The sequence below is a fragment of the Pantherophis guttatus genome, chromosome 4 (assembly GCF_059756535.1).
Source record: "Pantherophis guttatus breed Tessera chromosome 4, ASM5975653v1, whole genome shotgun sequence".
Classification (NCBI taxonomy): domain Eukaryota; kingdom Metazoa; phylum Chordata; class Lepidosauria; order Squamata; family Colubridae; genus Pantherophis; species Pantherophis guttatus.
Window position 1 is genome coordinate 58404817 of NC_142066.1, and position 15508 is coordinate 58420324.

General features: G+C 41.0%; 1 long non-coding RNA gene across 1 annotated transcript; it reads right to left on the bottom strand.

Annotated features, from left to right (window-relative positions):
• Positions 1 to 1956: 1956 nt before the first annotated feature.
• LOC117665047 (uncharacterized) lies at positions 1957 to 8263 on the bottom strand. Its single transcript, XR_004591230.2, has 3 exons — positions 8175 to 8263; positions 6717 to 6906; positions 1957 to 2052 (listed from the first exon to the last, which is right to left on the bottom strand). It is a non-coding gene; the product is annotated as an uncharacterized LOC117665047 (long non-coding RNA).
• Positions 8264 to 15508: the final 7245 nt, after the last annotated feature.

Below are 15508 nucleotides of genomic sequence, written 5' to 3' on the forward strand. Positions count from 1 at the left end.
GTGGGGAGCTGGAAATATTTGGATATGAAATATCTGAGATAGGAAATTAAATATATTCATGTAGACATAAAACACATAGTTGCATATATTTTAAAGTATTTCAGTTGGTTCTGCTGATTGTGTAAACAGACCTTGGTACTTAAAACAAAATATGTATTATTGGCTGCCTAGTAAGCAGAAAACACTCAAAATATATATGGAAGGCAATTGTAGGGGATATTCATTCGAATGGTTCATTCAAACAGTTCCAGATTTATTTCCTGGTTGTTGTTTTTCTGTTAGTGATCAAAAAGGATCATACCAAACTACTCACCAATAACCACCTTTTGATATAAATGAAGGACACAGACTGAATCCATCTGGATCCCGAATTGAATACAGGAGATGAATCCCGCCCCACTGAAGCTTTACTAGACACTTGGGATTCAGATATTCAGGCTTTGGCCATTTCCCAATTACCGAGACAATGCATAGCATCATTTTTGCAATGCTGAAGTGATGTACTCATTACTATTTTGACTTGGATACCTTCAGAACATACTATAAATTACTAAGATACTCCTCAACTTAGCAACCATTCAGTTAACAATACAAAGTTACTGAAAAAAGTGATTTAGTTCCTCGTATTTACAACAATTGCTGTATGTATCCCATGATCGTGTGATCAAAATTTGGCCACTTTGCAACGGGCATGTATTTGTGATGGTTACAATATCCTGGGGTAATGTGGTTATTATTTGTGACCTTCCCAGTTAGCTTCTGATAAGAAAACAATGAGGAAAGCAACTGCAGTGGTTTTGTTTAACAACATGGTCAAAAATGTTTTAAAATTTGGCATGACTCATTTAACAACTGCCTTCTTTAGCAAGAAAAATTCTGGCCTCAATTGTGGTCATAAGTTGAGGACCATGAGTAGGGAAATGACCATAGGTAGTATGCCTCTAGAAATTAAATATCTTTTTTGCTTATTCTTCATAAGAGAAAAATTTGAGAGGGGGAAAGAAAAGGAAGGAATGTCAACCTGGTTTTCAAACTGATGCTTCTAAGAGTTTAATCACAGTGAAAGATTTTATCCCCCATCATAATTCTTTAGGAAGAGAAGTTGCAGAATTTTCTACCATTAAATATAGTTTGTGATTTTTCTGTCTTGGTACTCATTTAGAAAAAAAATACTGCTTTGGTTGCTCTATGTTTCACTTCCAATGTTCATCCTACCTTAAAACCCCTTTGCTTAAAAAAATCATTACAAATTCCTTAGCTTCTGCACCTATCCCTCTAAATTTTGAGAAAATCTATACTTCTGCATAGGAACTTATCTGTTTACAAGCAAAAAGAGAAAGAGAGATGGGAAAGGAAGGGAAGGGAGAAACAATACACTTTGCTCATAAAAAAATTGTTCTTCCGTCAATATCATTGTGCCTGTTGTTTTAATATTCTGCACATTAAGATGTACTATTTTGAACATCAGTTAAGCAGATTGCATATAGTGACACATTCTCAATACTTTCTCATCATGATCTTGATCTCTTGCCCTCCACTTTTGAATCTAATCTCCAAAACAGAATGGAAATGTGTGAGGAATCCAATATTTATCTTTCCTTTTCTGTTTTTCAAAGAGAGCTGAGCCTACTCCATCTGCTGGGATCATCCCTGCTGCATGCCTTCTAGGTTTCTGTGATGTTTGATGCTTTCCTGCTTTGTGCTTAGCTGCCTTTTGTCAAGAGTATCAGCTGTAAATCACCCAGTTCCTGGCTAGAGTCCTGCCCATTGTTTACTGTTCCTTGATAATCCATGTATGAATGTCATGCTTTGCTGTGCACCTTTAATTTTCCAGGCCAAAACAAAGTAATAAAACTGTTCATAATCTCCTAGCTTTTCCAAAATCCAGAACTTGCATTAGCCATTCCATCCCTTTCTTTTTTTTAAATGATACTGCTTTGGAGAGATTCTTTGTAAAAGGCAGCAAGTCTTTATTAGTGGACCCTCTTCCCAACTGGTTTAAAGGACTGCATCTATTTTCCTTCTTCATCTTAATACAGAAGATGAGTCAGGCTGAAATGACAACAGGGAATATCATGGTTAGCAAGAAGTTAGTCAGGTAAACTGACTTTGCCAGATTTGTTATCTCTGTGCCTATCAAGGCAATTTGTATTCTTTCTTGTGCTTTCTGAGTCTGTATTTTTGCTTTAAAAAAAAAAGCAAACCACTTGGTCTCTTAGTATGGACTAGAGGCACATTCAGAGTTAATAGGTAATGCTTGGCAGTGGGCAAAAGCTGAAAGAACTGCGAATTTCAATGGTTACGGCTCCCAATACTTTTTACTTGTCAGATTATTCCTTCATTGCTTAGAGTTAAACATCAGAACCATGTATCAGTTTATTGAAATTGCCCTGAGAAGCTGCTCATACAGGGAAATATTTTCCTAAAGGATAATTATAAAAAAGACCTATGTCTCTAACAACTGTAGAGATAGAGTGGAGAATGGGAATGCAAAAGGAGAGACTGTAGGCTTTTCTCTGGGAGCAAAAGGGAGGAAGAAGAGAGAAAAAAGAATGTTACGTTTTTGCTGTGAATGACAGTGGGTCAATTTCTTGCATTCAGTGGTATACAAATTTAGTAAGTGAAGAAATAAATAGACACAGGGGAAAACAAAGGAAAATCTTTGAACAAGATTGTGCCTAGGAACTCTGTTGCTGGTCTTAACATGAAATCATATGGAAGCTGCTTCCCAGGATTCTTTTGTGTGATATAATAGCCTCAGAAAAAGAAGAAACTTTGAATGAACATTTCAGAATAGTTAAGAGAACAGCTATTAACATGTCAAAATATAGCCTATGTCAGCGGTCACCAACTGCTGGTCCATGGACCTCTGCTGGTCCACAAGAAAATTTTGGTGGTCAGCAGAAAAATTATTTGCATTTTTTATATAGCATCTGTTAAAAAAAATCTTATTAGTGGTCTGCAGGATTTAAAATTATGAATTTAGTGGTCCCTGTTGTCCAAAAGGTTGGTGACTCCTGGCCTATGTAGTTGTATGTCAAGAATTACAACTTGAATCTTTCCAAGTGTTCATATTTGTTCATGTTGAGTTACCAGAATGGCCATTTACTGTTGGAGTAAATGCTATAGCATTCTCATCTTTCTGCACTTTCAGTGTTAAGTGTGAGACATTTTCCTTCCTTCCTTCCTTCCTTCCTTCCTTCCTTCCTTCCTTCCTTCCTTCCTTCCTTCCTTCCTCCCTCCCTCCCTCCCTCCCTCCCTCCCTCCTCCCTCCCTCTCTCCCTCCCTCCCTTCTTTCCTTCCTTCCTTCCCCTCTGCACTTGGTAGTGTCTGGCCAGCAGGAATAGTAGAAACTTGCACCTTCTTGTGAGAACAGCCTTCTTCTAAATGCGGAACTATGAAGACAATAATTACTTATCCCCCCTGAAGATAGGGAGAAATGGCTATGTGGTTGAGCTCTTGGTGGAACCTAAACTCAGCAGTCCTCTTCCTGCAAGGACTTAAAACAGGATATGCTAAAAGGGAATAGCTAAAAAAGAAGCAGGCTGGTCCAAGACATTGCCATCATTCAGACAAAAAAGAAATGTGAATAGCATCCTTCCCTTAATTAATTGAATACCAGAATATTCTATTTTTTAAGATGCACTCTGAAGTTTGGCAAGAGCATTTAATTTCATACTATATGTACATATATGCCCATCACATTCTTCTCTTTTAAAATAAGCAATCTTATGCAGAACATAGAAAAGGAGTCATAAATATTAAATAGTAAATAAACCAAACGGAATGCATTAGAGACGAAAAGCAATGAAAACATACTAAAATTAGCTCACTTCTATTATCCTTATATACACCATGTCAGGGCAATATATCATATTTTTTGCTTCTGCATTTTTGATTTTTCACTTCTGTCTTTTTCAGGACCTCATAAATTGAGGTCTCTATTGAATTCCTATTTTATTAACTTGCCATATTTGCTCAAAATATTGTACTTCCTTCACCTTAGCCACTTGGTGTTTATATAACAGTGCAACAGTTTATATAACTTGCAACTATTCATTCAGTTTTCCCTACTAAATATATATTTGATATATTTATTTTCAACCATATACTCACTATAAATTTGGACTGCCCACTCCCTGCCAGCATAAAGCCAGACTTCCCTATCTTACTGTGATCTCTGCCATCCATCATGACTTTGGACAATCAAGGTTTTACATAATGCTGTTTAGTTAAGAAAACTATATGGTAGGTTGTTGTTTTAGTTGTAGTCATTTTATATGCAGTGTTCCCTGCTAATGCTAACCTCATTATCGGCCAATTTTGCCATATTTTGTCCAGTATGTCACAAGCATCTCAAAGCCCAATTTTATCACAAGCATACCCAGACTTTCTGTATTACATAGAATTTCTAAACTAGGGATTCACCTTGCAAGCCAATATACTGTTGCCCACATCCTACCAACTAGGAATTATACATACTCTAGTATATTAACACACACTCATTTAACTGCCTCTTGATCTTGGTTCAGTCATGTAATAATTTTTCAAAAAACACAATCGAGAAAACTACTGAGTGATTTCATACAATAAAATTTTGAGATGCTGAAAGAATATTCAATTAACTTACATTCATCAATTTTTATATAAGATAACATCTTTACTCATTAGGTGAAACTCATATAATGAAACCACAGAATAGAAACTTAACTGTTTCTGAAACTTAAATATTCTTAGTAGTGTTCATCAAGATCCATCTACGTTAAAAGACTTTTGTAAAGGCCTTATTGCAATAGGTATGAATTATGTAAGAGCTATCCAATGAATTGAGGTCTATAAAGGAGAGCTGATTGTAAATTGTATTTGATAGATGTCATTTTTCCGTATCATGGGTTTCTTAATAGCTTCCCAAATTTGCTACCTGAGTTTGGGAATGAAAATGGCACTTCGTGAAGCTTGCAGTTGTCTAAATTTACATTGCCAGGCCTTCTGGTCAGTTAATATTTCTTTGATGTGTGCCATCTTTGCAATACATAACCATACATATTGTGTCATGGAGAGTTGCATCTATGTACATATGTTTGCAGAAAATGAAGCCAATCCCCCATTCCACTCAGTGTTACTCAGAGCTGCTAAATAGCTTAAAAGGCAAAGATCAAAAGATAAAAGTGGTACTTTCTTCTATTAAGCTTATAGATTTATATTAAGGGAGCCAAAGAGACCACACAGATCTCCACTTTCAAGCAGAGAAATGTCCCAAGCCCACCTCCAGCCCTGGATTTTTTAAAATACATGTGTGGTCTTGAACAGTTTTGCATGGCAAGTCTTTATTTGAAAGTCTAAGTAAGGCTTAATTATCGCTTTCTGCAACATAAAATAAAATTTTAAAAAGCCTAAAATTTTCTACTTACTGCCAAACTACATATGATACTGAATCATATGATTCTTTCTCCTGCTAAAGGAAAATGCTATGGTTAATATGGAAAATACAAGTCCTTAACCAACATGAAAAATTGTTACAGAATCACCGTATGTGTTTGAGATTCGCTTTGGTCTAGTGGTTAAAGCACCAGACTAGAAAGCAGGAGACTATGAGTTGTAGTCCCACCTCAGCCATGACAGGCCAGCTGGGTGATTTTGGGCCAGTCTCTCTTTCTCAGCCCAACTCATCCTAGAGGGTTGTTTTTGTCAGGAAAATGGGAGGAGAAAGGTAAGTTGGAAATGTTTGCTGCATTGAGTTATTTGTGAACAATTAGGCAGGAATCAATCAATCAAACAATCAAACAAACAAATAAATGTATGTTACATGGTTGCTTCAAAAGTGGTAGTGTACAGCCCAGCCATAAATTAGTAGAGATGAAAGTGGAATATGTTTGCTTAAGTTCTTGCCACTTCTCATCAAGCTATAATGGACCTATGATGGTCAAGCATCTATGATGCTCCAGTTTTCTAGAACAAAGACCAGTGGATAGCAGAGGTTATCATCATTTTCCTCCAAGCCTGGCTTCTCCCTTCATCCAATAACTCTCCTAAGGAAAAGTGGTCAGCAGAGAGATCTGAAGAATTTGAGAATGTATACAATGCTTGTGCACAGGAATAATTCCCAACCCATTTCTAGTAAAAGTGTCCAACAACTGACCAGTAAGGGAGTGAAATTAATATCATTCCCCAATTAATTGTCAGCTGCCACCTCATACTTGTTGTTACTATTTGGTCAAGACTGCTATGAACACTGGGGAAGGGGAAAATGTAATGGGGAAGGCTTGGGGGAAACAAAAGTAAGGGCTGAATCGCCTCGAGATCCACCAATCATACCAGCTGCATATCAAGGGTGAGGAAATGGGCACAATGGTCTCTTGTCATTGGGAAATGAGAGCAACCATTGGCAAGGGTGACCATCACCCAAGGATCTAGAGTCACGCCATACTGCCCAGGGGGATGGCACAATCTATGGCAAACCTGAAAGGAGACTCCCAACAGGACCATGGGCCAGAGGCTTGAACTCATTGAAGAAATGCTTGATGAATTCTTGGTCGATTCCCCCCTGGAGCAGCCCACTCCAGCATCTGGCACAGCAGTTTAGCCTGCTGTCCCTGCACCTCTGATCCCAGCATGGCCAGTGAGGCAAGATGGCCATTCAATCCCAGAGTTGAAAGTGAAGTTCAGCAGAGTTCAGCAGGCTGAAGTTAAGCAAAAAAGTTAGGGTACTTCCTTACCCAGGTTTTGAATTTCATGGTGCACCATGGACCAAACTACTCAAATGACGAAGCCAAGGTGAATTGCATCACTGTGATTCTGGACGGAGAAGAGGCTGACTGGGTGATTTCGCTCCATGATGCTGACACCGAGGAGCTGCATGATTTCAACCAATTCATGATCTCCCTGAGGCAATGCTTCAAAAATCCCCTGGCAGACCAAAAAGTAGAAGGAAGGATCAAGGCCATCTGCAAGGCAGACAATCAATTACAGCCTACATCCAAGAATTCCGATATTGGTTAGCAATCTCCCAAACTGGCCACAAGATTGTATACACCTGGAATATTTCCAAGAAGGCCTCAACTCGGAAGTCCTGACCACTTGCTTATCCTGTCCTGGGCTCACCAGGATCCTATGGGAGTGTTATATCCTGGCTGGTGAGGTGGAGGTAGACCTCGCCATTATCTGTGAAACCAAAGAGTGAGGGCAGTGGATGAGCAAAGCGCTGGAAAAGAAGGCCCAACCAAAGATTGGCAAGGGAGGGTCCAATCCCAAGTATTTCTCAGGAGTCTGTTTCCACTGCAGCATAGAGGGTCACTGGGCAGCCTATTGTTCAAACTCACAACAGGGGCCAGCAATGAGGTGTGCCCCACCAAAAAGAGGAAGCTACGGTCAAACCCAAGACCACTGTCAGTGAAGGGGATGAAGTCAAAGGATTCTCCCCACCCTCCAACAAGGAGGAGGATATCCCAGTGAAAAGTCAGAAGTTGGTCAGAGAGCATGGTAGTAGTGATGATGATGATCCACTGGTGAGTGTTTACTCAAAACCAATGGCAGTGAGGGTGAAATTAAAAGTAACCTCCTTGGGATGGAAAGTGGAATTAGCAGTTTTACTGGACTCTGGGTATACCCAATGTCTTATAAGCCCATCCATAGCAGAGGGTGTTGAAATGCAACTTTGTAAACTTAAAGTGCCAGTAGCATTGTTGGAGGGCAAATAGAAAATTGTATTCAATTGCCCATTAGGTTTCAGTTTCAGATTCTTCTTTTCAGCCTACAGGGGGCACGCACCATGTTCATGCAACTCATTAATGAAATTCTGCATGAATATTTATTCTAGGGAGTCTTGATTTATTTAGATGACATTTTAATTTATATCAAAATCATGGATGAGCATGTTATGCTGGTAGAGGTGTTCCTGCAAAAGCTATTGGCAGCCCAATTGTATGTGAAACTTTCCAAATGCGAATTTCACCAACTCAGATTGGACTAACAAGGCTACGGGTCTCCCGTGAAGGAGTGGAAATGCATCCAGAAATGGTATTAGAATGGGAGGCACCATGTGCCTGAAAGCAGTTGCAGAGCTTCCTAGGCTTCGTGAACTTCTATAGACAATTCCTACTTTCGCTCAAATTGCTCTGCCATTAACCAGCTTGGTAAAAACTAAAGGGGAGGGAAAACCTAAGTCTGGAAATCACCTCAAATGGTCCATGGAATGCTGGATGGCTTTTGAGAAACTTGAGACTATTCGCCACTGAGCTCATTCTGAAACACTCATACCCCGATATCTCTTTCATCGTTCAAGCAGATGCAAGTGGTGTAGCAGTCACAGTAGTCCTTCTACAGAAGGATCCCAAGGGACACTTACAACCATGCGCTTACACTTCCAAGAAACTGTCTGAGGCAGAACATAGATTTGGTTTGGGGAAAAAGAGGCTTATGCAGTGAGATGGGAATTATTCACATGGCAACAGTGGTGGGTTGCTCCTAGTTCTGTCTGGTTCTTTAGAACTGGTAGTAAAAATGGCAAGAAGCTCTGCCCACCCGGCCAGATGTCATAATTGATGATCTGCGCATGCACAGAAGTGTGTGTGTGTGTGAGAGAGAGAGAGTGAGTGAAGCACGTGTGTGCACGCACTCCCATTGCGAACCGGTAGTAAAGGTAAGTAAAACCCATCCCTGCATGGCAACATTTCCTGAAAGGGGGCAATAAATCTTTTGAGATCTGGACTGATCATAAGAATCTGGGGACACTGAACCCCTCCTAAACTGTCCCCTAAACAAGCGATATGGGCACAATATTTCAATTGGTTTAACTTCATATTAAAGTAGCTTCCTGAGGGAGAAGACCGGAAGCTGATGTCAGCCGATACGAGCAAGAATTTCTGGGGCTCCAGAAATTCTGCCGATAGCCCCGCTGCTGGACGGTCCATTCAGGACCCCACAGTCTCATTTTGACTGTGGTAGTGAAGGGCACATCCTGTGGAGCCAAGGGACACCGCAAAGTCCCTGGTTGATCCAGAAAAGCCCTTTTTCCAGCGGCGGTGTAGCAGCCATTGTGCTGCTGAGGCTGCGACAGTTTCAAGAAGGAGGAGGAACGACAGTGAACAGATCGATGAGAGAGCTTTATTTTTTCTTTTTAATACAAAAGACATCCTAACAAATGAATGAAATGGAGATTGAGTGCAAATGATGAGAAGTGGCAAATTTATTTGGGGCTGGTTTTTTTTTTTACCCAAGTACATAATTGGAAAGGCAGTTACATGAAATCTTATTCCTGATAAAACGTAGAGCAGTCCACTAGAGCTGGTGAAAAATTAATCTCAGCAGACAGTCATTCCTTAATCTTCAAGGAAGCATCCTTCCTCTTTAATCCAGTTTGCATTACATTTACTGTGTTAAGGCTGTCAGATGTAAAGGCATTGCTGAAAAAGTGAGGCCATGCAAGACAGTCAAGTTTCTTTATATGATTGTCATCTCTAATTTCTAGGGTCACATGACTGTTAAACTGTTGTTTCCCTAACAGATGTCTAACCAAGCTTTATTTCTTGATTTACTATCCTTTACCATTTATAGGAATCCAAGGAGTTTAGTGATTTCATTTCTATTAGGACTTGCTGAAATTATGTCTAGTTCCCCCTTAATAATCCCTGTGTCCAATTCTGGTCATCATGGTACAAAAAAAGATTTTGAGACCTTAGAAAAAGTGCAGAGTAGAGCAACAAAAATGATAAGGATCTGGAACCTAAAGGTATATCTAGTCTAAAGAAGAGAATGACTCAGTGATACGATAGCAGTACTTGAGAGGCTCTTAAAGAGAAGAGGAACATAACTTATTCTCAAAGCAGCAGAGTGCAGGACAAGAGGTAAGGGGGTGGAAGTTCATTAAAGAGAGATCCAACCTAAAAAAAGGACAAAATTCATGATAGTAAGAATAATTAATCAGTGGAATGGCTTACTTTTGGAAATTGTGGATGCTCCATTAATGGGGGTTTTCACAAAAAAGACTGGAGAGCTATTTGTCTAGAATGGTATAGCATCTCCTGCCATAGGCAGGAGGTTAGACTAGAAGACTTCTGAAGTACCTTCCAGCCCTATGATTCTGTTTTCTATATTCTAATATATTCACTCAGTCCCTGTGGAGGACATATAAAACAGTGGTGGGATTCAAATAATTTAATGGCTCTGTGGGTGTGGCTAGGTGGGTGTGGCTAGGTGGTCATGTGACTGGGTGGGTGTGGCTGGGTGGGCATGGCCAATTCAATGTCACTCACGTCAAGGGGTGCCTCCCCTGGCCCCTCCCCTCCCAGCCATTCCTTGTCACACCCAGCCTCAACGTATCTATAGTTCTGTAAAAATGTTGTTCACCTTTTTTCAATTTTATTATCAACATACTATAGATGTACTTTCATGGACCACTGAAAGGAGGAAATAGCTCACATGCTTTGCCCAGCTTTACCTTCTAGATCTTCCATGCACCTCCGCTGACCTGAATACCATGCCCTTCAGATCCCAACGGGGCCAGTGCATGGCTGCCTGTGAAGGTAAGGCTGATGGCAGGCGCCCCTCAGGGGAGACGCCACTCTGGGGCCGAGACTGCTGATCTGCTGTGGTGCACGTGTGTGCAGCCCTGGGACATCTGCATGCCCTCCTGGAGCGCCGGCGGCAGTGGACGCTGGCTCCATTGGGATCTGAAGGGAAGGGCACCTGATGCATGGAAAGTCTGCAGCTCCTGGAGGCCTTTGGGACAGATAAGATTGTCCATCATGGAGGGCTGTTCTCGGGGCTTCTCGGGCCTTGAGAAGTGGTAGGAGGCTGAGGGAGAGAAATGGATTGAGGCCTTGAGAAGCAGTAGGAGGCTGAGGGAGAGGAACGGATTGAGGTGAGAGAAGCAATATGAGGCTGAGGGAAAGGAATGGATTGAGGCAGAGAGAAACAGACTGAGCCTGAGAGAAGTGATAGGAGGCTGAGGGAGAGGAACATATTGAAGCGGAGAGAAACGGATTGAGGCTGAGAAAAGTGGTAGGAGGCTGAGGGAGAGCTGTGGCGCAGCTGCCACATGGTAGGCCATGGCGGAAGGCAGGCAAGCTGGCTGGGCCACATGGGAGGCAGCTAGGCCAGGATTCAGGGCTTGCTTGCAGATTCACCCAGTCAGACCAGGGCCGTTCAGCTGGGCTGTGTGGAAGGCACTGCGTGGCGCAGCGGTTAAGGCAGGCAAGCTGGCTGGCCCGCAGAGACCATTTGGTTGACGCAAGTGAGAGAATGAGACAGAGAGCAGCAGCAGCTATGCCGGATGAATGGGCAAAATGAGGAGTGACTGGGTGAGGTGGGGTGGGATGGGCGGGGCGGCACAGAATTTTAACAACTGGTTCACCTGAACTGGCCTGAACCAGCTGAATCCCACCACTGATATAAAGTCTGTGCTCAGTGCTATTATTCAGGCACAAAAATAGCTAGGCAATTTTAGAAGATGCAATACATACAAATTCAGAGGACGTGTTACAAAAATCAAGCTTGGAACTGCAACTGCACAGAAATGCAGCTTTTTTTTTTTTAATGTTCATTGCAAATGACACATGCAAAAAAGATGTTGCTGTTGACCCAGCCATTTTAAGGTTTGATTATGATATAATTATATGTAACACAATTTTTGTTCCTGGCTTCTACATTTCCACTGCTTATGTCTAAAGCCTATGCAAAAATATCCACATTCATCACAAACTTTGATTTTTGTGTCCATGGCCTACAACATATATTTATAGAGACAAAAACAGGCAAATTTTAATGTTTTTAAGCAGTTAGAGAAAGAACAATATATATTTGCATAGCAAATACACAAAGGCAGTCAAAACTACTCAAAAGTTTTCAGAAATGAGTAAATTTCTAGATTTGCAACTATACTGCAAATCGCTTTCTCTGAGAAGCCCCCAAACATAGAGTCCCCCATCATGTTTTCATTATATTGTCCTTGGTAATGACATACAAAGTCCAGTATATCCTGGTGGAAACACTCGTCTTTCTGGTTAGGGAAGTATGGCTTTCTCTCCTCAATCATCTCTGTGAAATTGTAATCTTTAACTGCAATATCCTTCCGGGAGTCTGCCTTGCTTCTCTCTCCTGGAGGTGGCTGATCCCTCTCTAGAGGGGTGGGAATGGGGAGCTTGGGCAGTGTGGTACCAGGGTGATTGACAAAGAAATGGATACATGATAGGAGGCATGCTATCGTTGCCAGTACAATGTTTGGAAGGGTCCACCATGCAGAAATAGCAGTTGCTTGAGTGGTCAGTCAGTTCTCGCCAAATTCTTGGGATAGCAAACTTCGTGGCTTTCTTTTTTTCCCCTGTACCAGCCTGTAAACATAGCAGAATTAAACAAACGTGAAAAATGATATTTCACACATTATCTAATTTTGTGCATCATATGAAATAATATAGGTAGGTGATAGATAGATAGATAGATAGATAGATAGATAGATAGATAGATAGACAGACAGATGACAGATAGGTAGATAGATAGATAGATAGATAGATAGATAGATAGATAGATAGTTAGATAGATAGATAGATAGATAGATAGATAGATAGATAGATAGATAGATGATAGATAGTTGTATTTTCCTAGAAAATAGTAGAATAAAATTAATTGTAATAAATCACTGAAATTCCATTTAGCAAGAGCAATTGTTCACTTTATCTTCAAGAGTTTTGTTGCAATGTTTGCATGTGAAATGAGATGCTTGTCTTGATCCCTGACAGGCATGCCGAAGTATGCTTTGTAGGCCTTGCATATCTTAACAGACACTTTCACCGAGTCCTTTTCACTCGGATAAACTGTCCACATACTAGCAAAATACAAGTGCTGGGTGCAAACAACCACTTGATGCCATCTAAATCAAATCTTACTCAGCAATTAGACAAACTAAAATGTTGATTTAAGGGTAGCTGTACTTTTATACTTCTATGGATACTACTGGATAGTCTCAGAAAGTGCTAGAAAGCTCTAAAAGATTCCAGAAAGTTCTAGAAAATTCTGGCCAACTCTAGAAACTTCTGGAGAGTTTTCAGAGTTTCAAAATATTCTGGAAGTATATTCAGCATTGAATGTGAATCGCGAATGTTTCCAGAAACAGATACTTTATTTATTTTATTTTATTTCTATACCGCCCTTCTCCTGCGGGACTCAGGGCGGTGTACAGTCAAGATAAAACATTGCATATAAAATTTAAAAACAGTTTAAAAAACAATTAAATAATTTCGGCCCAAGATTTAAAACAACCCAATTAAAACTGAATTCAATTAAAACTGAGAGGATGGGATCAAGCCAGCCCGGCTAGATGGAATAGGTGTGTTTTCAGAGCCTGATGAAAAGTCCGGAGGTCTGATATCGTGTGTATCTCAGGGGGTAGGTCATTCCAGAGGACAGGTGCTACCACAGAGAAGGCTCTCCCCCTGGGGGTCGCCAGCCAGCACTGTCTGGCCGACGGCACCCTGAGGAGGCCCTCTCTGTGCGAGCGAACCGGTCGATGGGAGGCTATTGGCGGCAGAAGGCGGTCTCACAGATACCCCGGCCCTAAGCCATGGAGTGCTTTAAAGGTGGTCACCAACACCTTGAAGCGCACCCGGAAGACCACAGGAAGCCAGTGCAGCTTGCGCAGGAGAGGTGTCATATGTGAGCGCCCCGTCGCTCCCATAATCCCCCGCGCGGCCGCATTCTGGATTAACTGCAGCCTCTGGGTGCACCCCAAGGGGAGCCCCATGTAGATACATTTCAAAATATCATTTTCCTGGTCACAGAAGCAAAGGTTTTGTAGAACAAGTATTTTCTATTTATTTTAGGCATAAAGGATTAGGAAAACATACTTCGTACCCAGTAACAAATACTGAATTGAAATTTGTTACATAATGTACCATCAAATCAGTGCTGACACTTAGCAGATAGATTTTCTCCAAGAGAATCTGTCCTTAATCTGGTTTTTCAGATCTTCTTATGATGTACTCATTGTCACTGTAATTGAATCTATTCGTGTTGCTGGTCATCCCCTTCTTCTCTTTCCTTCCACCTTTCCCAGCATTAGAACCTTTCCCAGAAAGTTAGGTCATCACATAATGTAATATTGTTTCTGCCTCTTAGGATGAATGGAAAATATAAAACTGAAAGAAACCAAAGTAGATTGTCTTGTACCTTTCTTCCTGTATGGAGCCATTTTCAGTGGAAGGAACATCAGATCAATGGTGGGATTCAAATTTGTTTACTACCGGTTCTGTGGGTGGCTTGGTGGCCGTGGCTTGGTAGGCATGGCAGGGGAAGGATATTGCAAAATCTCCATTCTCACCCCAATCCAGGGAAAGGATATTATAAAATCTCTGTTTCCACCCCACTCCAGGGGAAGGATATTGTAAAATCTCCATTTCCATCCTACTCCAGGGAAAAGATACTGTAAAATCTCCATTTCCACCCTACTCCAGGGGAAGGATACTGTAAAATCTCTATTTCCACCCCACTCCAGGGAAAGGATATTATAAAATCTCCATTTCCATCCTACTCCAGGGAAAAGATACTGTAAAATCTCCATTTCCACCCTACTCCAGGGGAAGGATACTGTAAAATCTCTATTTCCACCCCACTCCAGGGAAAGGATATTGTAAAATCTCCATTTCCATCCTACTCCAGGGGAAGGATACTGTAAAATCTTCATTTCCACCCTACTCCAGGGGATGGATACTGTAAAATCTCCATTTCCAGCCCACTCCAGGGGGAAGGATACTGTAAAATCTCCATTCCTTACCCATCCCACTAACCTGCTTTGCAGCTCTCTGTGCAGGGCAACAAAAGAAGACCCAGCCAATCAGCTGGGACTCAGGAGGCAGTGAATAAATGGAGACGAGGCCATTCAGGGGTGGTATTTGCCGGTTCTCTGAACTACTCAAAATTTCTACTACCGGTTCTCCAGGTGCTGAATACCACCTCTGCATCAGATGTGCTTTTCCATCATGCCATTCAGACTTTCATTTTTTTCCACCTTCACAACTGCATTTGTTTTTTTAAAATCAATAAAAGCTAATTACATACATGAATATCATATATGTTATCCTCTCTCTCTCTTTCATACACACATCTGCGAACTTTTGTATGTGAAATATTAACACAGATTAAAAGTTCCTTTCTCATTTTATTTACATAGTACTAGTTCTAATCAAAACTGAACATGGAATAATCTCATATCTACTGTTTGTGGCAGCTATGGAGAGAAAATTCCCATGTTACATGGTATTTTACAAGGGTCTCTTTCAATGATCTGCCAAAATGAACATCGGTCTTATAGACACCTGGGGGTTGGGATCAGGTTTTGATCCCAGATTGGCAGTTTCTAGCTTCCAGGTGTCAGTCATGGAGGTTGAAGTTATTCTGGTATCTCTTCCCTGGTTGAGTAAACCAGGGAAGAACAGCCAAGTGAAATTCTTGGGTGGCAAACAACTCACCATTGAAGTCCCTGTGATAAATTGGGCAAATATAATTGTTTTGATTTAGCTAC